Below are 26,769 nucleotides of genomic sequence, written 5' to 3' on the forward strand. Positions count from 1 at the left end.
AGGACCTGAGGAGCACGTCTACACTCAGTGTCCATTGCAGGGATTCTGATTTCCTGAAATTGCTTATCCTATCGCTTACCTTTTGGTATCACAAGTGCATACATAAATACCATTTGATAGAACCACACCGCACATTGGCAACTCTGCAGCAGCGCATTCAGGGACTCCGAAACATCCGTCCTATCATGTTCAAGTCTCTTGCTGAATGTGGTGACTTTGGGGATAACTTTCAAACCTGGGGAAGCACATTGGCGATTGTAGCTGGCACTGACTGAACCAGTGAAGCTGTGAGGCTTGTGGCTTTGTGTAAAGCTGAAGTGCGACTAATGTAATCTATACTTATTTAGCCAGACCTCAGCAAAATGCCTCATCCTAGGTGCTGCAACCAATACTTGTGATTAAAAACTCCCGTGATAGCAGTGGTGTGTGGCCAAAAGGTACGTTACAAGAGGTGCAATCTCGAGGCATTCTACACAATGTCTTTTTTTTTTTTTAATTACTTTTTGTCTAGTGTAGACAGAGCAGAAGGAATCTAAAATCTCTTCTGGCTGTGTGTAGTGCTTTTACTTGTATATCCCTCTCAGGGATAAGGATGTATTGGTTTTTCATCCGAGAAATCCATGAAGAATAAATCTTGCTTCTTAATATGTGAATGTGTTGTTAAACTGAAAAGTGGTGGTGGTTTTTAATGTCAAATGTGAAAACTAGCCTGTCTTCACATTTGGAAAGGAAAGTATGAAAGTGGCTTAGTGAGGAAGTTCCATGACTGAGCCTTTGGAGTATGACAAGTTGATGGCTGGAAAATAAGTTTACATTTACATTTTTTGCAGTGAAGTTGTAATTTGTTAAACTCTGGTACTCCATGTGCAAGTGACTCTTGCATTTGAGTTATCTTCTTCCAAGTAACGGGGGGGGGAGGGGAGGGCTAAAAGCCCTGTTTTGTGAGTTAGATACAGTGAGATTACATTCTAGCTGCTATTGGGTGCAGAACAATGTTATTCCCAGCACAATGCTGTACATATTTGTCAGTCTAATGTAATGTATTGCCTAGTAAAATTCTAAAGAATGGCGAAGTGCTGATGAAAGAATGCTACAATGAACGAATAAGATTTGCAGTATTGTTGCTCCATTGCATTCCATAGCAGATATATACTATAAAAGATGTACACAGCACATCAGTTCACAGAAAAGATGGAATTCCAGTTGGAAATATTTTTCAGGGTGAGGCAGAGCTGTTAAAGGACTCTCATTGCAAGACTGGAATTTGCCTCTTTCTAAAACACTTGGTGTGACACGACAGTTTGATTTCGCCCCTTCAAGAGGAGGAATCCTTTCCCAGCAACCACCTCTAAATCTTCAGTATGAGTTGAGCATATTGTTTTCAGATTGCTAATTGTAGGAGTGTAGAGTTGGATCTATGAGCATGCGAGGCAGCTGCTGGAGAAGATGGCCTTGAAATTAACTTACTGGTAAATGTGTGTTTTTGGGGGGGGAGGGAGAACCTTTTAGCTTTTTATGTTGTACACAGGTTTAAAAAAAAACGCTAGGATTGAATGTTTTCACATTTTTTACAAATATTTACATGAAAACCAGCATTGGTTAGCTAAAAATTGGCAATAAGATAAATCCATTATGTATCTGTTATAAATCAGATGGGGTAAAGATATCCAAAAACTTTTGGTAAATTAGTTCTTTCCATCCCACAGATAAAAGATCATGAATAACATCATCACAGTAAAAGCTGTTTTTTACCCATGAAAGCTTATGCTCAAATAAACCTGTGAGTCTTTAAGGTGCCACCGAACGCCTCGTTGTTTTTGTGGATGCAGACTCACCCGGCTGCCCCCCTGATACTTGGCTGTAAAAATGCTGCCATGTGCTGCTGTTACCTGCCTTCCTTATTTGTGTACTCCCAGCTGTAGCAGCTAACTCTTGAATTTAGCACACATTTAATGAAGCCCTTACAGTTTAACGGGGGGTGTTCTAAATTTTTAAAGAGGCACTCGTTATTTAAGTGAGTTTTTTTTAAAATAGCCATATGGAGCTCCATAGCAAACAAAAGTTTTGAGGAGTTAGTCAATAATAAAGATAGTGAATTGCATGGTAACTTACAGTTAAGAGGTGAGATTTGAACTCCTGGTCCCCTCTTTCCCAGTTCAGGGAATTTTTCTAAGCTTAGAGGTATCTGGTAAAAATCTCCCCGCATTGCCCACTGTAAGTGAATGGCATTCACCCTGCAGCAGATTTGTCATCAGATTAAAATTGAATGGGTTTGCCTTTTGTGACTAAAAAGTTATAAAAGTCTTTGAAGACAATCACTCCCAATGTGCAACTGATATTCTATGAAACAGCACAAGAAAAGCAACCATATGCCAAAGAACAGGTTCCAGAGGGCTTTAGATTGATGAAAAATGAATTGCTTTGGTGATTTTTTTCCCCCACTGGATTGTCTCCCTTTGCAAGCAAACAACCATGGAAATCAAAATTGCTCAGTTTCCATTTTGTGTTTTTAGTTTCTGCTGGTTCAATAAGATTTGATCTGTAACCTATGTTAGAGTTCAATTTTAACAACTTTAACTATGGTGAAACTACTGCTGATACAAGAGCAGCATGATAATCATTAGTGCTTGAATAGCAACTTTAGGATGGTTGTGTTTGGTTTAGAAAGATTTTAGTGATATTAACTTTTAAAAATCAACAAGGAAGGTTGTTTAGCAAATGCAACACTTGTACTAACATAATAGGCCATTTTAACAACCATGCTGGTTCATGAATTTAGATGGATTTGTACAATGACTGGTGCGTACTGTGAGGCTATACTGTACCTGAATGAAGCTACTCTAAAGCATCTAAATACAAATTTAATCAAGGGGCTCTTATCATAGAATCATAGAATATCAGGGTTGGAAGGGACCTCAGGAGGTCATCTAGTCCAACCCCCTGCTCAAAGCAGGACCAATCCCCAATCAAATCATCCCAGCCAAGGCTTTGTCAAGCCTGACCTTAAAAACTTCCAAGGAAGGAGATTCTACCACCTCCCTAGGTAACGCATTCCAGTGTTTCACCACCCTCTTAATGAAAAAGTTTTTCCTAATATCCAACCTAAACCTCCCCCACTGCAACTTGAGACCATTACTCCTTGTCCTGTCCTCTTCTACCACTGAGAATAGTCTAGAACCATCCTCTCTGGAACCACCTCTCAGGTAGTTGAAAGCAGCTATCAAATCCCCCCTCATTCTTCTCTTCCGCAGACTAAACAATCCCAGTTCCCTCAGCCTCTCCTCATAAGTCATGTGTTCCAGACCCCTAATCATTTTTGTTGCCCTTCACTGGACTCTCTCCAATTTATCCACGTCCTTCTTGTAGTGTGGGGCCCAAAACTGGACACAGTACTCCAGATGAGGCCTCACCAATGTCGAATAGAGGGGAACGATCACGTCCCTCGATCTGCTGGCAATGCCCCTACTTATACATCCCAAAATGCCATTGGCCTTCTTGGCAACAAGGGCACACTGCTGACTCATATCCAGCTTCTCGTCCGCTGTAACCCCTAGGTCCTTTTCCGCAGAACTGCTGCCTAGCCATTCGGTCCCTAGTCTGTAGCTGTGCATTGGGTTCTTCCGTCCTAAGTGCAGGACCCTGCACTTATCCTTATTGAACCTCATCAGATTTCTTTTGGCCCAATCCTCCAATTTGTCTAGGTCCCTCTGTATCCTATCCCTGCCCTCCAGCGTATCTACCACTCCTCCCAGTTTAGTATCATCCGCAAATTTGCTGAGAGTGCAATCCACACCATCTTCATAAATGATCTGGAGGATATTAAACAAAACCGGCCCCAGGACCGACCCCTGGGGCACTCCACTTGACACCGGCTGCCAACTAGACATGGAGCCATTGATCACTACCCGTTGAGCCCGACAATCTAGCCAACTTTCTACCCACCTTATAGTGCATTCATCCAGCCCATACTTCTTTAACTTGCTGACAAGAATACTGTGGGAGACCGTGTCAAAAGCTTTGCTAAAGTCAAGAAACAATACATCCACTGCTTTCCCTTCATCCACAGAATCAGTAATCTCATCATAGAAGGCGATTAGATTAGTCAGGCATGACCTACCCTTGGTGAATCCATGCTGACTGTTCCTGATCACTTTCCTCTCATGTAAGTGCTTCAGGATTGATTCCTTGAGGACCTGCTCCATGATTTTTCCGGGGACTGAGGTGAGGCTGACTGGCCTGTAGTTCCCTGGATCCTCCTCCTTCCCTTTTTTAAAGATTGGCACTACATTAGCCTTTTTCCAGTCATCTGGGACTTCCCCCGTTTGCCACGAGTTTTCAAAGATAATGGCCAATGGCTCTGCAATCACATCTGCCAATTCCTTTAGCACTCTCGGGTGCAACTCGTCCGGCCCCATAGACTTGTGCACGTCCAGCTTTTCTAAATAGTCCCTAACCACCTCTTTCTCCACAGAGGGCTGGCCATCTACTCCCCATGTTGTGATGCCCAGCGCAGCAGTCTGGGACCTGTCCTTGTTAGTGAAGACAGAGGCAAAAAAAGCATTGAGCACATTAGCTTTTTCCACATCCTCTGTCACTAGGTTGCCTCCCTCATTCAGTAAGGCGCCCACACTTCCCTTGGCTTTCTTCTTGTTGCCAACATACCTGAAGAAACCCTTCTTGTTACTCTTGACATCTCTTGCTAGCTGCAGCTCCAGGTGCGATTTGGCCCTCCTGATTTCATTCCTACATGCCCGAGCAATATTTTTATACTCTTCCCTGGTCATATGTCCAACCTTCCACTTCTTGTAAGCTTCTTTTTTATGTTTAAGATCCGCTAGGATTTCACCGTTAAGCCAAGCTGGTCGCCTGCCATATTTACTATTCTTTCGACTCATCGGGATGGTTTGTCCCTGTAACCTCAACAGGGATTCCTTGAAATACAGCCAGCTCTCCTGGACTCCTTTCCCCTTCATGTTAGTCCCCCAAGGGATCCTACCCATCCGCTCCCTGAGGGAGTCAAAGTCTGCTTTCCTGAAGTCCAGGGTCCGTATCCTGCTGTTTACCTTTCTTCCCTGCGTCAGGATCCTGAACTCAACCAACTCACGGTCACTGCCTCCCAGATTCCCGTCCACTTTTGCTTCCCCCACTAATTCTTCCCTGTTTGTGAGCAGCAGGTCAAGAAAAGCTCCAGGTCAAGAAAAAGCTCTTCTGTGTTTACATGAAGCTTGGACTTTGAAATTCATGCATGCACTATAGAATATTTGGTATTTAGCCAAAATACTGTTAGATCTGCAAAATAATTGTTTATGTAAGCTAACAAGGTGTGTTTTTCAAAGTAAAACGTGTTTACTTTAAACTAGTAAATTTATCAACATACATAGGGGCCTCATCCTGTTGGCTCTACCCATGTGATTGTCCCACTGGCTTTAAGTGGACTTATATGCATGAATGGGGCAAGTAAAACTTGACTCACATTTACTGGAGAAGCCAGAGATGCAGCTAAAGGAATCATTCAGGTAGATAATATCCTTACTGAAAAGTGTGACTTGCTGGGTGAACAAAACATTTTAAAAAGTACCGAAACATGCATTTACATGTCATAACCATTAGTATATCTTTACAGTAGAGATCATGATGGCTAAATGAAATCATAATCATGTTCCAACTTTCTATAAGGTTTTTCTCATTAATATGGTTGAAACCATGACAACCACAACCATTCATTAATGTAAATTTTCTTTTTCTGGGAAACCAAAACATGCTAAAGACCACTGGGGTCATGAACAGGTGTCAGGGGTTTATGACAGCCGTTCTTTTTCTTGATAACCAAATAAGAGGAGGGACCCAGTTAGATCCCTGCTAGATGGGAAAGGATTCCTGGCGGGGGGGGGGGCAGTGTCCCAATATGGAAAAAGGTTGAAAAGCACTGCTTCAGGCTATGAGATTCCCTAGTAGTCTGTAGCACAGTTCTATAATTTTAACTCAGGTGAAATAAATTCCTATTCATACTGGTCAGGGAAATTGTACGAGAATCATTAGCAGCAACTGTGTTCAAACATGATCATTGATATCCGTTATTTGTTCAGTTCTAGTAATGCTGTTATCAATCCATGCATGCTTCTCAATGTCAAATGCATGTCTGGACTGAGGGCGCAGTATGGTATTTCATTTAAAAAAATGTTAGGTTTATGCATGTTAAATTGAATCAGATTCTGTCAATATGTTTTGCTACAGTACATCTGTAATAAATGGGAATGTACAGGGAACATGCTCAACACAAGTAGGGAATAGAAATGCAACATTTTAAAGTTTTCTGTTAAAAACAATGCTATATCATTGTTCTGAGTAGTGTGTTTCATCTTCAGTGTCAAGAACACGAGTTTTCATCATAAGTGTTAATTTCACTTTTAGGTAAACACAATTCTACTTAATATACCATTATAGCAAATACACATTAATGTGTTCAGCTTGTCTGACAACTGTAGCACGTCCTTATGCAGATTGCAAATTTAAGTATTCTGCATTTGTGCAAACCCTAACTATGTAGCTCCTGTTCTGACCAACATACCCAAATAATGGATATCCTTAACACGCATTATTTGTTCTATCTTTTAGCAGAAGTGTAAGCAGGTAAGTGTTCGTATGTGATATACCTATCTCTTGGCATGACCCTTCTTGAAACCCCTTCATTTTGTATATGTATTATATACATACATACCCTACACTACTGTGTCTTGAAATTTGTGATGGAGCTGCATCATTTCTTTTGTTTTGTTCTTCTTGAAAGCTACATTTTCACTCCGAGTTCTGCTTGTTTTAAATAAAATATTTAGTGTAAACATTAACTCGCATTCTATGCCAATACAACATAAATCTTCCTTACAGAAGGTCACCTGGTATTAAAATATAGCTTTATTTTTTATGAGATGGACTACGCAATGTGAATAGTTCCACTTTATTGCCCATTTAAGAGAGAGATGCATTTTACCACTAATGGGACAAATTCTGATCTCAGTAACACAACAAAGTCGATGGGTTTTACGAAGATAAAACCGAGAGTAGAATTCAGCCTAATATCTAAATGTAATGAAGCTTCCTAACTCTTAAATTAAATAAAAACAACAACCCAAGGGTTTCTCATGACAGCTATAATCCCTGCAGATTTAGGATGACATCCTGGTAATAAAACTATATAGAGAAGGCCTTATGTGACAAAACTCTCATTGATTTCAACAGGGCTGCAGGATCATGCTCCTAGTAATTCTTTATTTCAAAGCCTTTAACTTATCTTTTTTGACACTTAGCTGTTGATGCATCCATTAAACTTGATACTTCAGATCAGTAGCTGTTTTTAAAAAAAAAATCTGAAAAAAGCTCACTTCTGAAATCTGGGAGTCATGTAGGAGCAAATCCTTTTGTCTGTGTACAGGTTGGGTAGTAACTGCGTATGCACAGGGGATGGTCAACTAGGTCCATTGGGGTCAGAAATCCTCCCTCCTGGGCTGTGGAGTGATAGGAGAGCTGTGTTCAATAATTCCAGTAATCCCTGCATGCTTTGTGGTTGTGTGTGTGTTGTCGTGCATCTGTTGACCATGCCACTTAATCTCCATTCCAATCCAATGCCTGTTGAGGTTCAGTGTGCTATCACAGAACAGTTTTATGATCTGCAAGTGGGGCAGATTGTATGGGATCTTGGCATCCTGGTCACCTTACTTCTGGTTGTGCTGTGATCAGGATACTCTTCAAGTATGAAGGTGCTGGGGGGCAAATAGGATGTGCCTATTCCAGAATATGTGTCATTAATATCATTAGGAAAGCCAGCACAGTGGCTTGCAGCTCTGTCCAGGTTGCTGCTTTAAGATGACCTTTTGAATGCCATTTCCAATATTGGTGAGAGTGGATTGTGTGATGTTGGCACTGCATGCTGGCAGAATGCTAAGAGAATGCCTGCTTTTATACTGGAAAAAATAGTGTGAAGGAAAAATACATTTAAAATGAAAATGTGGAGCAAGCTTGCAACACGGCCGTAGGTTAATCACTTTCAGAGTGCAAATGCAGCTGCCAAGGTGCCTGCCACGACACCACAATTGCCCATGGTCCAGATAAAATGCAGCCAAGTGCACTGCTTCAAACATACAGGGAACAGAGGCAGCATATTAAAAAAAGAAAATGTATTATGTGGCTGACTGAAATTTTCTTTGTATATCCGCTCTCGGTCCTCAGCTGATGTTAATCACCATAGCTGACAGAAGTGGAGCTACACTAACCAGCTGAGGTTCTCACCTATTAAAGTTATAATAGCTTCCATAAATAGGAATGAGGTTGTTTTTTAGTTAGAAGTCAAATATTGTCAGACGTGGTTAACCTGAGCCAGTTACTAAGCTCTAGCATTTAGAGTGTGTATTTTAAAGAACAGTAAGTATTGAGATTGGCCTGTCAAATGCAATGACTTGTAACACTGTGTAGTCATCCCATTTTTCAGACAGCCAGGCATTTAGGGAAGCCAGTGTGGAGTAAACAAAGTGTGACTCCATTAGTTAGTACATAGAGTACACGTTTTCATCTGTTGGAAACCTATAAAGAGCTGTTGTAAAGGAGGTGCAGGATGCATTTATGGACAACCTATCATGTACACTTAGTTTTTGAGAATTACATGTTACTACTGTATATTGCCTTGTTTGTTATGTAGAGGATTATCCATATCAAATTACACAATACTGTAGATTTTGTGTTCGCTGAATGAAACTTTAGATCTTTCAGTTCTTATTTATAGTATTCAAAACTTTATTTTCACTCTAGTCTCTTTGTGAAATAGGCACTTGTTCCATAGCCAGTTATAGAAATGTAGTTACTTTCTTGAAATCAATTGATTTCCTTATTCTGAAAATGTACAGAAACAGTTTTTAGGGGAACTTCTTCATCAGACCTCAATCTTATTGGTACCTCAAGATAATGCATAGAGTTTTATTTCTTTATCATGTTACAACACCCTGAGATGAAGAGGGTTCATTGAGTTATGTCTTCACTAGAGCTAGAGGTGTACTTTACAGCCTGAGTTAGACGTACATGCGCTAGCTTATCCGTGGCAGATTGGTTGGGTAGGAGGAGCTAGTCGCTTCATATACAATGCCATCTGGGAGCCTAGGTACTTGGGTATCTAGCCTATCACACTGCCCATGCCACTATGGCTACATGGCTATTTTTAGCAGACTAGCTCGATCAGAGATGGCATGCATATATGTCCCTTGGCCGCAGAGTACTGAAGACTCCATTTTGTGTCTTGACTTGAGAGCATTAGCTGTCTACTGAGCACAGTAGACCACCCCTACACCTGGAGATGGGACAGTAAAGGCTTGTGGCCAACTCATTGCACCTGAATGGAAGATTGGCCCTTTGCAGCAAGCTCCAAATCCACTACCTAATAAAGCCTGCAGGGGATACTTGGGGCAAGGGGGCTGTTCATTGTACTGACTTAGTTTGTAGGCTGTTAGTGTTTCTTCTTGTGTGGTTGGTTGGGTCCTCTTTTATTTGACATCCTTGATTCCTTTGTCTGCTCTTTCCCCCTTCTTTTGATGTATCCCTATTCTTTCAGGAGAAAAATGTTTATCCTTATCTGTTGGTCCCTGATTCCATGTCATCATAAACTGTAATATCCTAGAGGTCTTAGCGGTTATTAGTTTATGCCCCTGATGGATAGATGGAGGCACCTCATGCAAAGAGACCCTTGCTTATTGGACCTACAGTGTGTCACTGAGCCCCTGAAGAGGGAGGAATGAGGAGATCTACAATTTTGGGGGATTGAGGTTCCCAGGTGTGGAAGAAGATTTGGCACTTCTTTTTTAAGTGGCCTTTCTGTGCTATGCATTTTGGATACCAGTGTTCTTACACAGCGGTCATGCAACTGGATCTGCACACGCAGAGACAGTGATTTCAGTGGAACTCTGCATGGGTGTACGGGACCACTGTGCAAAGTTCCATCAAAGTTAGAGGAGCAGTGCACACGGATCTGGGTGCAGGATTTTGGCAAAGCAGACTGTTCACCCCCAGCTAGCTTTATAGTTGAAAATTCTAAGCAAAAGATGCTTTCAGTGTCTCCAACCCTACTGCAATGACAAGACTGTATGGTCAAGCCAACACTCTTTGACATGTGCCAGAGTTAACCTCTAGTAAGCAAATGCAGAGTTTGGCCCATGGTTTGTACCGAAAGATTACACCAAACTGATCACAGAATATCATGTCTTTGTGAAAATATCTACAACACCAGCTCTAAAAATGTATGTCCCTTTGTTGTTTTTCAGAATTGTCCTGTGCAAGTTTAAAAATTTGCTGTATAATTTTTAATCTTTTAAAGTAATAATGAGGTATACTGTAAGTCAGCATTGTTAGGCAACTGTGGTTGAGTATGCATGTTGTAGCTCAATAAGGTCATGTAAAGGTAAATGTCAGTTGGTCTTTCTTAACGTAAAGCAGCGTAATTCTGTGGTTTAGCAATCATCGCTTTGGTTCTCTTGGGAGGAATTCTTTAGAAGGTGAGAGCCGCATACAATGAACATCAGTGGTAACTGCATTTAGCTGAACAGCTGTAGTAATAACTCTTTAGTGGAATGGACTGCCAGTGAAGTGATAGTATGCCTGTTCCCCCATTGGAAAATGGGATCTTAATTAATTTTCATGGGTTCAGACCAAGACTAACAGTTGCTCTTCTTTCAAAGGGCCCTATCCACAGTGGGGATCAAATCAAGTTAAGGAACAGTGTGTGTAAACACAGATCCAGCTAAAACAAGTTCTACACACAATTTTCAAATATGGTTCTAAGTTTTTTATGTGGCTTGGCTGCATTTATGCTAGCTGACCATATCATATTAGGAACAATGCTTCAAACAAATGTAAATATGCTTCTTTAATTCAGTCTGAGGCCTTAAAGTTAGAAGCATAAACTAAGATCGGAATATGAAAGCAACCACATTGCAAAAAAACAAAACAAAAAAAGCGTTATTTGCATTCAGTTCATACCTAGCATCAGAAGTAGCTCTTACCGTATGAAAAAGTGGTCTGATTTGTGAAATCGTGTTCAGAACGACTCCGTTTTGCTATGTGACTGTTGCACCCACACCACTCACAAATCAACATTCTTAATCCTTGTAACAGGGTCGCTGTGACCCAGCACTCCTGTTCCTTTGCCTCAGCCCCTTTAAACTCGGCATTCTGGGAATCACCTTTCCCAGGAAGGTCCGTGTGCAAACTATTCCAACGTGAAGGAAAGATAGGAAGAATAGTTAAAGGCAAAGATGGCTTCATCAGAAGCTCTTTCATGACCTGAAAATCAAAAGGTTATCCTACAAAAAGTGGAAACATGGATGAATTGACAGGGAGGAGTACAAAAGAATAGCACGAGCATATGGGGACAAAATCAGAAAGGCTAAGGCAGAAAATGAGTTATGTTTAGCAAGAGACATAAAAGGCAATAAAAAGAGGTTCTTTAAATACATTAGGAACAAGAGACTTATGAACGTAAGTGTAGGTCCTCTGCTTTCCATGGAAGGAAAGCTAATAACTGATGACATCAAGAGGGCTGAGGTGATTAATGCCTATTTTGCTTCCGTTTTCACTAAAAAGATTAATGATAACCAGATACTCAACACACTTAATATTAACAACAATGGGAAAGGAGCACCAGCCAAATTAGAGGAAGAACAGGTTAAAGAATATTTAGATAAGTTAGATGTATTCAAGTTGGTAGGGCCTGGTGAAATTCATACTAGGTTACCTAAGGAACTAGCTGAAGCAATCTTGGAACCATTAGCAATTACTATCAAGAACTGATGGAGGACTGGTGAGGTCCCAGAAGACTGGAGAAGGGCAAACATAGCACCTATCTTTAAAAAGGGGATCCCAGGGAACCCAAGGAACTATAGACCAGTGAGCCTAACTTTGGTACTTGGAAAGATACTGGAACAAATTATCAAACCATCAATTAGTTACTAAAGGTTCACTGTCAAACTGGTGGGTGTATCTAGAGGGGTTCCTCAGGAGGTCAGTTCTGGGTCTGGTACTAATCAATATTTTCATTAATTACTTATAAAATGTGTGGTTGACACAAAGCTGGGAGGGTTGCAAGCACTGTGGAGGACAGTATTATAATTCAAAATGACCTTACAATTGTTCTGAAATCAACAAGAGGAAATTCAATAAAGACAAGTGCAAAGTACTACATTTAGGAAGGAAAAATCAAATACACAACTACAAAATGAGGAGTGACAGCTAGGTGGTAGAACTACTGAGAAGGATCTGAGGTTTCTAGTGGATCACACACTGAATGTGTGTCAACAGTGTGATGCAGTTGCAACAAAGGCTAATATTCTGGGGTGTATTAACAGGAGAGTAGTATGTAAAACACAGGATGCAATTGTCCCACTGCACTTGCTGCTTGTGAGTCCTGAGCTGGAGTTCTGTGTCTAGTTTTGGGTGCCACACTTTAGGAAAGATGTGGATAAATTAGAAAGAGACCAGAGGACAGCAACAAAAATGATAAAAGGTTTAGAAAACCTGACCTCTTGAGGAAAGGTTTTAAAAAAATGGGCATGTTTAGTCTTGAGAAAAGACTGAGGGGAACCCGATAAGTCTTCAAATACATTAAAGTCTGCTGTAAAGAGGACAGTGATCAGTTGTTCTCCATGTTAATTAAAGGTCGAACAAGTAGTAACGGGTTTAATCTGCAGCAAGAGAGATTTAGGTTAGATATTAGGAAAAGCTTTCAAAATACAGTAGATTCCTCTTATTAGCAACCCCTCGGCTGTCAGCAAAAAGTTGCTATTATCCAGCAGTTGCTTATAAGTGGAAGGAAGGTTTGTGAGGCAGTAGCCAGGGAACGAAGTGCTGGGAGGTGCCTTCCCTGGCCGCAGCCCTGCAAACCTGCCCATGGGGAGGGCAGCAGCAGGGAGAGGGGATGCAGCCCAGATGTCGGGGCTTTCTACAGGGAGTGGAGGTACAGGAGCCTGTGGGGCTGCACCCCAGCATACCTCTCCCTGATGCTCTCTAGGGGCTGGAGCTCAGCACATCCCAGTGCTTCCTTCCTTGCATGCAGTGTTCCAGTGGGGCGCAGTCTGGAGAGTGTAGGGAGAGGGTGCTGTGCAGTTCTGACATCTGGGCAGAAGCCCCTCTCCTTGCCTCTGCCCTGCCCTCAGTCTGCCCTCCCAAACTGCAGCCACTTATTTCCTGTGTGGTCCCTGCACGTAGGCAGGTTTGCCGGGCTGCAGTCCCAGAAAGAAGAACTGTGATGGGCTAAGCACCGGTCACAGGCAGGTTTGCAGGGCTGCAGCCAAGGAAGGCCTGTCCTTGCACAGGGATTCTCAAACTGCCGGTCAGCACCCCTCAGGGGGTCGTGAGGTTATTACATGGGGGGTCGTGAGCTGTCAGCCTGCACCCTAAACCCCACTTTGCCTCCAACATTTATAATGGTGTTAAATGTATTAAAAAGTGTTCTTAATTTATAAGGGGAGGGGTTGCACTCAGAGGCTTGCTATGTGAAAGGGGTCACCAGTACAAAAGTTTAAGAACCACTGTCTAGCAATTCCTTCTCTAGCTGCAGCCTCACAAAGATGCCTGTGGTTCGTCCAAAAAAGTTGCTAATAAGAGGCATGACCTTGCAAATATCTGAATCCCATTAATGTTGACATTAATGGGATGGGATTGGTTCAGAGATGACAAGGGGGGGGCAGGTCATGTACCCTTCTGTTTTTGCTGCTTGGTTTATACTGAGCATGCTCAGTAACACAACTGAAGCTGGCTGCCCTCACTCTGTCCCCGCACTGTCGGCAGGCACAGGTCGTCTCTGGACTGGTTCCTGTAATATGTTGCCATTAATCATAAGTTGCTAATACTAGGATTGCTATTAAGTGAAATCTACTGTATAAGGGTAGTTAAGCTCTGGAATGGACTTCCAAGGGAAGCTGTGGAATCTCCATCATTGGAGGTTTATAAGAACAAGTTAGACACACCTGTAAGGGTGGTCAAGGTTTACTTGGTCCTGCCTCAGCGCAGGAGGCTGAACTTGATGACCTCTCAAGGTTCCTTCCTGCCCTACATTTCTATGATTCTGTGATGGTACTCACGCGCAGGCTTCTTTCACAGGAAGAACTTTCCCCCAGCCCTATCCATAAAAGTCCTGCGGTGATTGGTGAGTGGTGACGGGGGATAGGTGAAGTGATCACCAGGAGTCCCTGGTCACAGACCCACATGCAGGCGGTGACCGCAAGATGGTCGTCATGTGCCCCTGGACTAGGATGGGGGGGGCACTTTCGGCAGCAGCGGTCATGACTGAGCAGGCCTTTTTAGGAACACCTCTGCTCACCCGATTCGGGGAAGGGGCTAGAGAAGGTGCCCCAAATATAGGCTATCCCACCATACCTGACTGGATAACCATGTCCAGAGGGATCACTCCCAATGCAGTCAAAAAACAAAAATGTTTCTTGCAACTTGGAATATCCTTACCCTACTAGACTAATCAAAAAGTGAAAGACCCAAACACAGAACAGCAATTGTTGCCCGAGAACTCTCGAAGTACAACATCAACATTGCTGCTCTGTGTGCAGATGAAGGTCACTTGAGAGAAGAGAGCAGCGGTTACACTTTCTTCTGGAAAAGAAAACCAGCAGGAGACAGGCGAATACACGGTGTTGGCTTTGCAATCAAAAACTTTCTAGTCAACCGCCTGACTGAGCTCCCCATCGGCATCAACAAGCGCCTTATGACCCTCCACATCCAATTGGCCAATAAGTCATTTGCCACTGTCATCAGTGCATATGTATCAGCTCTTGACATTGAAGAACAGAAAGTATCCTTTTACACTGACCGGGATAAAATTTTATCATCCATTCAAAAAAACAGATAAAGTAATCCTTTTAAGGGATTTTAACGGAAGAATTGGCCGAGCTTCTAATTGGGATCCATTGGGAAGGAAGGAGTGGGCAAGACCAATTTCAGTAGCATCCTTCTACTCAGCAAATGTGCAGAGCATGACCTTGTGACCACAAACAAACTCTTCAGACAAAGCAACAAGTACAAAACAACTTGGCAACACCCGCATTCAAAACAGTGGCACTTCCTAGACTATGTCATTGTAAGAACACAGGATCTAAGTGATATCCAAATAATCCATGTCAAGACAGGAACCAATGATTGCTGGTCTGATCACCGTCTGTTGTGGTCAGTCACGTCGCTCAGGATTGAACCAAAACATAGAAAGCAATCCAAATCACACAGATGGCAATACAACATCCAGACTTCAATCCTCAGTGCACCAAGAGAACTGCCAAAGAATCCTCAGTGAAAAGCTGTCCATATGCACACCTAGAAATGACAACACAAGGGTTGAAGAAGAGTGGGAAGCCCTAAAACAGACCAGATGTGAAAACAGATGTGAGGGATCCGTTGGCCTTGCTACCTGCTGCCATCAGGACTGGGTTGACAACAACACTGAGATTACAGCCCTTTTGGATTAGAAGAGAAAAGCTTTCTGCAACTGGCAAAACCAACTAGTATCCAGTCAGAAGCAGAGCTCTTTCCATCACCTCAAAGCAGAAGTTCAAAGGAGGATCTGAGAAATCAAAAACAAATGGTAGGAGGACAAAGCAAAAGAAATCCAAACATTCGCTGACAGACATGATATGCAGAGCTTTTTTTGTGAGAGACAAAGATCCTGTATGGACCAAGCTCATGTGGCTTCACGCTGCTAAGTTCCGAAGATGGTAGTATCCTTCTTAAAGATCCATCAAAGAGCTCTGGAAGGAACACTACTAAAAGCTTCTAAATAGAGCATTGACTGTGACTGACAACATCATCTACGCCATCCCTCAGCACCCAATCTGGGAAACTCTTGCCAACCCACCAACACGGCAGGAGGTCTGCAAAGCAATTAAAAAATGAACAACAAAGCTCCAGGTCCTGATGGCATACCAGCTAAAGTACTGAAAGCGGGGGGAGAAACACTGACAAGCTTCACTTGCTGCTCCTCAAAATCTGGTGCACCAAAGAAATCCATGTTGACTTACATAATGCTAATGTCACCACCATTTTCAAAAAGGGAGACAGAACCAACTGTGGCAACTATCGAGGCATTGCTCTCCTCTCCATCACTGACCAGATTCTTGCTAGAATCTTATTGACTCATCTGCTCCCTCTTGCAGAGGAAGTACTTCCAGAGTCCCAGTGCAGCTTCAGACCACCACGAGGCACCACCGACATGATATTCGCAGCCAGGCAGATCCAGGAAAAATGTGAAGAACACCACCAGGAGCTGTATATGGCCTTTATCGATCTGGCAAAAGCCTTTGACTCTGTCAACCGTGGGGCTCTGTGGAAAATCCATGTCTAAGTTTGGCTGCCCAAGCAAATTTATCACCATTGTAAGACTCCTCCATGACCAGATGACTGCCTCCATCCTGTGCAGTGGCTCTACCTCTAAGCCCTTTGTCATCTGAACTGGTGTAAAACAAGTTGTGTACTGGCACCCGCCCTTTTCTCCAAATTCTTAGCAGCTATGAAAACATTAACCCAAGACCATCTACCACAGGGCATTGGCATCCAATATTAGATTGACAGCAACCTCTTCAACCTTTCTCTTCTCTGTGCCAGAACTAAAGTAGTAATGGCAATAATAACCAAACTCCAGTACACAGATTGTGTTGTAGTTGTACACTCGAAGGAGGATCTTCAAACATCTCTTTATTGCTTCTCTGAAGCTTACAAAAGCCTAGGGCTAACTCTGACCATCAGCAAAACAAATTTCTCCACCAGCCACTACTCGGTCAATCATCAGACCCAACAAGGAAGTTCTACGTTGACAAAGAAGAACTGGAATATGTAGAATACTTTTGCCTATCTTGGTAACCATCTCTCTGAGGGCAGACGTAGATGTCGAGATTCAGCATAGAATTCGCTGCGTCAGCCTTGCCTTTGGCAGACTGTCTTGCTGGGTGTTCAACAATCACATCATCAGAACACATACTACACTTTTTAGTTTATAAAGCAGTGGTGGTCCCAACTCTCCTCTATGGCTGTCAGACTTGGGAGACCTACAAAAAATACCTGAAAAACCTGGAATGCCAGCACCAGCACTTTCTTCAGAAGATCCTGAACATAGAGTGGGAGGGACATCGTACTAATGTCAGTGCCCTCACAGAGGCTGACATCTTCAGTGTTGAGGCCCTGATTATCCAGCACCAGCTGAGGTGGAGCAGGCCCTGTATGCGCATGTCTGATCTATGCTTACAAAAACAACTGCTGTATGCCCAACTCACCAAAGGAGAAAGGAAATGGGGAGGCCAAAAGAAATGCTTTAAAGACACCTTCAAGATAAACGTCAAGAGATGTGGCATCAACACCACACACTGGGAGACAGCAGCCCAGGGATAATTGGTGAAGACTTCTCAGAGAAGGAACGTCCACTTTTGAGGAAAATCGCCTTGCTCTGGTTGCAGAAAAGAAAGGAAAGACAACTGTCATGCAACAATCGCAGCCCAACCCCATCTTCCAACACCACCTGCAACGTCTACCAACAAGCCTGCTGCTCAAGAATCTGATTTCTCAGTCACTAAAGGACCCATGAAAAATAAAACCGGTGAAAGAGATAATCCTTGAAGTTGAGGGATTGCTGATGACAACGATGGTAGGCAATAACAGGGTCTTCTGGGAAAAGTGGCAGGAATATAAGACCTGCCTTTTGCTCACAATTGAGAGATTTGGACAAGGTAAAATCTGGAATGGGGATCTCCATTAAGAGAGTTTGAGGAGACCTTCAGTCAGAATATAAAAGTATCCCCAAAGAAGGGTGAAAAGTAACTGAAGGGGAAATCCAGGGACAACCTAGTAGCAGAGTAGGACAGAATCCTATAATAAAGCCAGAAGCCCTTCCTAAGACAAACTCTCTGCCCCCTTCCCCCCCCCCATGCTTCATTAATTGCAGGAGGGCCAAGTGGACCCTGGTGAAAGATGACTGAACTGTTTAATCTGGGGCAGTCTGCTGGTATCAGCTCTGTGTCAAGAGGCGCGAAATCGGATACAAAAAAGAGGAGGACCACTGAGTCCCTATACGAACAGGTGGCAGAGGCCCGAGGAGGGCCAAGGACATTTTTGTTTGCACTTCTGTTTATCCTGGAATGGGAAAACTTTTGCTTTGTGCAGACGGACATAGTGCTAAAACCATGCTGAACTACCAAACCAAAAGAGACTGCAGAGATGATGGAAAACTAAGGCCTAACACACACCTATTATGGAGAAATAAGAGCTAACTCAACACGTAGAATGCACCCCCAATTATAGGTAGTAGCTTGCACTGCTATAGTAAAAGGGAGACATTTTCAGGTCATCTTTGATGTACAAAATTTTGTTAGAACAAGATTGAACAAAGTTATTGTTTTTAATTTCACTTGAAACATATTTTTAACAAATAATTTCCCTGTAGTGTTTGTGACACACTCTTTGCAGCCTTGAGCATAAAAGCCTGAGAGCAAAGTTAGTTGGAAACTAACTGTAAACCAAAAATGAAATGGACTAGTCTGAAGTGAGCTAGTCTGAAGCTGATCAATCCAAAGCTGACTATTTTATCCATTCATTGTTGGCTGAGAGAGAATTTCCTAAAGTTAATAGTATAAACAGTGAAAATGAGGTTGTATTTTAGTGTTCTGAACATACTGAAAGATAAAATGACTTTAACTTGAGTGTCCATTTTAGGTTAAAAGTGAACAAACCAGAAGAACAGTTTAAATTCCTACTGTCCTCTCAATCTTTAGATTCAGGATGGGATATTTACGGGGCATAAATGAGTTTGTCATACATGTCTGTTAGCCCAGTTTGAAAATCCCAGTCAGAGTACATAGCTCTGAGACAACATGAGTACATTGCAAATCTTTTCTATATTTTTAGTATATCTGTACAAACGCCTCTTCCCCCCCGCCCCCCCGCAATTCAGTTTATGTATTTTTAGTTTTGGTAAATAATAGACAGATTGGTAAATGATATGCTGGATATGTCAATGAAATGATCACTGTGATGGGTTGGACCCCCCTTCTGGGATGTCACCTGATGTACTGGGGTTTCACTGAGCCCCTCTGCTCCATCAGCCTGGATGCCCTCTCCCCGTTTTGCTGAATTAGGCTCTCTGGCTTCTTGCAGCACGCGCGCGCGCGCACACACACACAGAGGTAGGGTCACACCCAGCTGCAGACACAGACTGAAGTCAGCTCTGTATGAGAGGATTCACCCAGCACTCACGTGCACACCCCTTCTGGGGAATAAACCCAAAATAATACTATTTTACGCTGTATAGAAAGATCGGCACAGCGCAAGCTCATAAAAATTAGCCCTCTCCCTCAATGTGAAGAGATATGCACAGCTTCTTGCCCCCCAGTTAGAAATTTCAGAAGCTGGGTTTAATAATAAACAAAACAAATTTATTAACTATAAAAGGCAGATTTTAAGTCATTACAAGGGATAGCAAACAGAACAAAGCAGATTACTGAGCAAATAAAACAAACCCGCATACTAAGCTTAAGATCTTAGAGGCTGGTTTCAAGAAGGAATTTCTCACCCTAAATGTTATTTTAGGTAAGCTGCAGAGTTTCTGTAACTCAGATTTTATTTCTTCTTACAAACTGGATCCCTGTCTCAGTCTGGACTCACCTTGCCTTTCCCTTCAGGTTAGTTCCTTTGTCCCTTCAGGTTCTTTCAGCAGTCCTTCTTTGATATATAAAATCCCTCCCCAGCCCTGAAAAAGGATTACCTAGGGTGGGAATCCTTTGTTTGATCCCCATCAAAGTAGCAGCAGCGTCCAAAGGGGTATTTTTCATCAGGTGACATTATCATCTGACCTTGTAGGGTCAATGCAGCAGCCCAGGAAGCACCTCAGGAAGGTGGGAGATCAGCATCTTCAAAGTCCCATTGTCTATCTTAAATGGGCATTCAGGAGGTTTGTCTGCTGTCCGGTGGGCGTTTTCCCCAAGTACACACAGAGTTGTATTTGTTACATAGTCAATATTTCTAACTTTAGATACAGAAATGATACACGCATACAGAGTGGATAATCACATTCAGTAAATCATAACCTTTCCAATGATATCTTACATGAGCCATCTTGCATAAAGTATATCTTAGTTATGCCATATTCATATCATAACCATATTTCTGTGAAAAATATGGGGTGTAACATCACAATCATATCTTGTGTAAATCAGATAATCTATATTATGGTATAACCTGAATCCATGTAAAAGTGTTAGGACTCATGTGCTTGTAGGCAGCAACAAAGTGAAAACCAAGATGGCTTTTGTCATGGCTGAACATTGGAATGGCCTACATGATGCTTTTGGGCTTAATTTTCAGAGGTTCTGACTTTAACTGCAAGGGCTCAGCACCTTCAAAAATTGGGCATTTAGTGCAAATTTTCAATGTTTGTCATTCCATCTCTCAAGTGTGTTTTTTTGGCAGTGAGGACACCACTGATGGTTGTGGACAAATACTGTTAGAGGAGAAAGGAGAGAGAAAAGGTAGGGGAGCAATGCCACCAATGGGTGGGTAGTAAGGACGGTGCTTATCATGCAAAAGGGGCTGATACTGTAGGTTGGCAAGTAGAGGAACAGCAGCAGCTGGGTGAATTCTTAGTTGCAAGGGGGGGGCAGACATACCTCTTTAATATATTACAGTTTGCCTACTTTTATTACATTTGTTTGTCATTTTTTAAACAAAAAATGAAAAAGCCAAAATAGGTAACCCACAAATATCTAAGGGGAGGAGAAAAGGGGGGAAAAATCATGCCTTAACGGGATTGAACTCTGCTTTTTGGCTCTGTTACTGGTGTACAAATCCATTGTGCTACACTGGTATATATATTTTTATTATACTTTATTATCAGAGCTCCTAGGAGCCCCAGTCATGGACTAAAACCCTATTGTGCTGAATGCTGTACAAACTCGGAACAAAAAGACAAAGAGTGCCAAAGAGTTTACAATTTAAGGACAAGAAAAGAGAACAGGTGGATACAGATATATGGGGGAGCACAATGAGACAGGATTGGTCAGCATGATAAGCTGTGGTCTCAGCGCACCAGCAGCCTAACTGTTGCCCTGTCATCCTCATTCTTGTGTGAACCTAATATGGAGGACTATAGGAAGTTTTGCAGTCAGGCTAGCATGGCTAGTTCTGTACACTATATTCAATCCTGGTTTTAGTTGTTGTAAAAAAGCAATTTGGATGGGTGTTTGGTGTTTGTAAATTGAAAAAAGTTAGTTTGTCACAGGCATATGCTTCCTATAATTATGAAATCTGGATTTATTTTAAAGTTATGTTTCATCTTAACCTTGCCCCCAAAACACTTCTCTGTTATCACCCATAGCCAACAGTACAATAGACTTCCTTAATAAAAACAATAATTCAAGCTCTTTCAGATTTTATTTCAACTTCAATTTCTTAAAAGCTCAGACTTCTTAAAAATACACGTATCTGTGGCTGTTCTGAAGAAAATCTATTTTTATATTTCTGACATAGCATGGAATGGATTGGTAATTTTTTTCATATGTTAGAGGTAGAAAATATGCAGCATGCATCTAAAGTGCAAGTATCTGAAGAGTGGGTATCTTTGGGAAATAGCTGACTCATTTCCAATGACAATTAGAGAAATGTAACTAAGTCAGAAATGCCCCTCTTAATTTTAAATTTAATGGTTTCCTTGCATCTTAATTTCTTACCACTGAAGTGCAGTTCAGCTGGACTTCCAAATCTGTGAATGTGGGACTTATTCATACATTTTTTCCTAGTTTATTCAGTTTTAGAATTATTGGGGGGACCTTGAATTGTTTTTGGCCAGTATGTGTCTTTAAACTCAGTTTTACAATATATGAAATTATATCCAAATCATATGAACAAGGAAGGAGAGGTACTTTCTTTAAAAGTACCAAAGTTTGGTAAAAATATTATATAAAATATTGGCGTTAATATAGTAAGTTTTTTCAAAGAACCTGGCATACTTCTGTTCCATTTTTAATTTTGTGTAGTTTATATTTCAACAAGAAATTTAAATTCAGAGAAGAGTGATGTTATTTGGACAGTAGAGGGCACTGTATCATAATGGATGACAAAAACTAAACAATGTTTCCGTTTTGGAAATGTGATTTGTCATTTATTTTCAACAAACTTAATTGAAGCACCTGAATTACCTAAATGTTAAACTGATCAAGTATATTTAAGATATTTTCTCAAAGACCCAACTTTGTCCACTAGGCAACATATTGTAGACTAACAGCTTGCTTTTTGTCAACATATAGCTTTGTAAATATGCTATAAACCTGTATGTGGCAAATAAACCATTCCTAATGGAAAAGCCCTATAGCAATTATTATAAGAATATAATATTTGTTAGAATAGAATCTTTTTTTATTTGTTTTTCTAATCATCCTCTAGAATTCTAGATTGTGGGACTCGTTTTTGCAAGAAATAAGTAACTAATAACCTTACCACTTTCAGAACAAAATATAATATTCATTTCTTTGACTTTGCTTCCCCTCCTCCTTTCCCCGCAAACTCCCACCCAACACCAAAATGTATTATCTGAACAAACAGCCGGATGATGGAAGAGAGACCTGTTCCTGCTGTCTTACATTGTTTTATGCGAAGGTTCTACGATATATGGGCATTGGGCAATAATCTAAATAGTTTGTGTTTGTAGACTTGCAATGGTGTGTGTATACAGATTATAGAAGCATTAATAGGGACTCCATAATTCAGGTTGTACTGAGAATTTCAGTTATAGCAGGACATTCATGTGTACTCATGCACAGCAGTCTCCACCCTGCTCCATCACACTCACCAATACGCACACATCCTTCACTACAATTACAACTAATATTGAAGCACACAGAATAACATTGGAAATTACATTACAATCCTCTCATCTATTTCAATCTATCTTTACACAATGAAACAAATCTACCAATCATGTTGTGGCTACATCTCAAACATTATTCTGGCATGTACTTCTCTTTGTGAAGTCTGAATGAAAGCAAGACACAGATTTCCAATGTCCCACAGATGAGAGGCCAAAAACCAGCAATAAGTGTAATATGCATCACAGTCATAATTACCGCTAGATGTATGTCAGTGAGAGTGGTGGAGAACGTGACAGCTGTTGTGTATTGCATATGGATAAATTCGACTGTTCTTCATTGTGTGTGTGTGTGTGTGTGTTGGCAGTATATATGACTTAAGTGTATGTTTTTTCTTTTGATTTTGTGTCAGGGATCAACTTTAGTTCTTTAACAATTTTTTGTGTGAGAGAATATATACTCTAGTAGTAGATATGTAACCCTTCTGCCCATCAGAGTTGGCAGCAACAAGGGCCGGGTTCAATATCTAGGGGATCCATTCCAATAACACAATGCAAACCGGCTCGAGCCCCCACCCAGTGACCTGGGACAAATATATACCACCCCCGCTGGGCGCCTCCAAGAGGCAATACTTCCCCTCTCGCAAGCACATAGTCTGAGTGTAGCAAAAAGCCTTTTAATAACAGAGAGAAACAATGTGGCATTATGTTGGGGAAACACCACCAACAGGATTCATAACACAACCCATGAGCAAAAAAACCCACCCCAAGCAAATTGGGGCATGCCCCTTTCCCTCGGGTTCTTGAGTCCCAGCACCCAAACATCTCTTGAGTCCAGCAATCCACAAATCACCCAAAGTCCAAAAAGTCCAGCCCCAGAGTTCAAAAGTTCATCTGCATAGTGTTACTCCCCAGTCTAGCTAAAATGTGCCTGTGGGGGGGGGGAAGGGGTAAGGGGCACCTTACGTGTCCTGAAGCTGACTGCCCCACAGGGCTCTGCTCTGCTACGCTGTCTCACGAACGTCTCTGCTCCACCACGACCGGCTCCGCTTAGCACAGCTCGCCGTCTCACGGACGGCTCCACTCCGCACAGCTTGCCGTCTCACGAACGGCTCCGCTCCACCACGACCGGCTCCGCTCTGCACAGCTCACCTCGCCGTCTCACGAACACTCTGCCAGCCTAGCCACGAACCGCACCCTAGATCTTCCGGCTCCCCACTACTTGACACAGGGCTCAGTGATCCCAGCTCATAGTAGTGGGAGCCTTAGTGCTGGTGCACCATAAGGCCAAAGTGAATGCAGCACAGTACCTGTAGCAAGACTCTTAATAGACCCAAAATTAGCTCTGACGTTCCACAGTGGAGAGAGACAGAGGTGCAATTGGTGCTTCAGGCCCTCACAAAGGGGCCCACACCACCAGGTACTAATACCTATCTCAAGTCTCTCTCTATTCACACAGTTTTGGAACCCATGACCCTTGCCTAGCGAGTGCTACTTAGTTGATGGTGAGTCCCTCCATCATAACAAAAGGCCAAGTACAGTTCCAAGCACAGTTTCTATAATCAGGGTAATAACAATTTATTCTTCCTGCCCAAATAACAGAGACACTGGGATCCCACAGCAGCCAAAGTGACCATTAGGGCAGCTATGGCCTCAGTCTAGGTGGGGTGGGTGTGCCTATGCAAATGAGATCGGCCCCTGAAGTTTTTTTCCACAACTTGCCACACCTCACCACCAGATGTCAGGGTGGAGCTCATCCTGACACTGCTTACAGATATACGTATGTTACATAAAATTATCTCTGTGTATATAAAATATTAGAGACAGGTATATATATATATTTGAGAGAGAAAATACATGGTAGTGGGTAGAAAGGCTTGTTTGGGCAAATGAGTTATGCATGTCATTCCAAACCAGTGCTGATAAAACCTTTATACCACTTTCCACCATATGCTACATTTGACCGAGAAAACACTTTAGAAATGGTTTAGAGTAGTGCTTCCCAAACTGTGAGCCATGGCTTCCTTGGGGAGCCACACAAGTTTCACAGGGAAGCAATGGATGTTTGAGGAAAAGAATTTAATCAACATGCCCATTTTTGTTTTCTCCCTAATTAAGAGACTACTAAAGTAGGCTTAAAAATCGCCTGTCTAATCTGTGGGTCTGTGTCTTAGGATATTGCAGCTCAGCTGCCAGCACTGGGAGTCTCTCTTGTCCTCCCTTATTGCATGGCACCTTCAGCTGAGAGACTCCATAGCGGGATGCATTCAGCAGGAAGTCTCCCAGCTGAAAGCCCCCTGCTGGAGCAGAGTGCAAAACGAGCCCCTTCATGGCTGACCTTAGCAGCAGAAGCACTAGCAGATTGGGGAAGGGAGCCGAGGCAGAGAAAGCACTTTTATTTTGCAAAGAAATCCAACCCATATCACCAGTGAGGAAATATTTAAGATCTTCAATACATGTGTACTCTGTGAAGGTTAATGGTATAAAATCCCAGGCAGTGAACGCATGTTGTTTGGTATGCTGCATGGAGAGAGAGATTGTGACCACACGCAGCGTCTGTATCGCAGAGAAGTCAGGTGGTTGTCATGTGGAAAAGTGTTACGACACATCTTTGAATTGCATGATATCAAAATGTTTCTCCTTGGGAAAACAGAGCTTGCAGACTACACGTGTAATGTGAACTTTCTGACTACATTAACTTACGTGGGGAACATATTTTGCAAGCTGAAAGCACTGAACCTAGCACTTTATGATAGGAATACAAATCTTCTAGATGTGAAAGAGAAAATAGGGAGATTCATGAATAAGCTTTGTTGTCAGAGATGCCATATTGAAAAGGGAGTTACAGAGATGTGTTCCAGTGTTACTGGAATTTTTAAAAGATCAGAGTGAAAGTGATCAAAACACTATAAAAACAAAATATTGATTCATTTGTCTGGATTGTATTCCCATTTTGATTAATATTTTCATGCAGCTGAACATAAATCACCATATATTGATTGGATTTGAAACCCGTTCTTGGTAACAGTTGACTCCATTCTAAGCTTAAGTATGTTGGCTCAGGAAAATCTCTTAGAATTGTCAACTTGTTCTTCAGCAGGTGATCACGTTTCAAATCTAACAAACCAGGAGTTCTGGATTTCTGTTAAAGGAGAGTACAAATAACAGTGATGAAGCTTTGAAAGTGCTGCTTCCATTCACTTCCAGTTATCTCTGTGTCTGGGTTTTCAGCACTGATTTTTGTGAAAACTAAACATAAAAATCATTTAAATTTGAGAAACAATTTACATCCTGAACTATAGGAGATGCAATCAAATACTGTGCAACTATTCAGTTAGAAGCAGGCCCATTCTTCTCAAAAAATCTTAGCCTGCCCAAACATGCCACAAAATCCAGATTTTCAAATGATAGTTTTTAAAATCAAGACGAGATCAGGTCATATAATTAAACCGTATGTAGATTAATAAAATTGAAAAGTCATCCAACCTTTAGTGTCTCTCTTAAATCAAGTGTTTTGAGTCAGTAAAAAAACCAACAGTGAACAAAAACTATGTTTGGTTGTGGGCAGCCACCAAGTTTTAAAATATCCATGAAGTAACCACAATACTGAAAAGGTTTGGAATCAGATTTTGAGAATTTAGGATATCCTTACTAGAGCTGAGTGAAATTTTTCAGACAAATAGTTTAAGCTAAACATTATATGTGAATTTGGGTAAAATTTAGCAATGAGTTTTCTTTTTTCCCACCAAAACTATAAATGTTTTAACACTTTTAAAAAAATAGTTTTAGCTAAATTTCTTTAAAAAGCCATTTTTATAAGAAAATTCAAAATGTTTCATTTTGAAAAAGTGTAATCACCCTAGACCAAAAAACAAAAAAACACCTGTTTTGCGTTGAAT

General features: G+C 41.7%; 1 protein-coding gene across 1 annotated transcript in view; it reads left to right on the top strand.

Annotated features, from left to right (window-relative positions):
- Positions 1 to 26,769, top strand: part of LOC102940290 (potassium voltage-gated channel subfamily KQT member 1-like) — a 742,437-nt gene that overhangs the window by 158,225 nt on the left and 557,443 nt on the right. The window lies entirely within an intron of this gene.

Source organism: Chelonia mydas, chromosome 1, assembly GCF_015237465.2.
Source record: "Chelonia mydas isolate rCheMyd1 chromosome 1, rCheMyd1.pri.v2, whole genome shotgun sequence".
Classification (NCBI taxonomy): Eukaryota; Metazoa; Chordata; order Testudines; family Cheloniidae; genus Chelonia; species Chelonia mydas.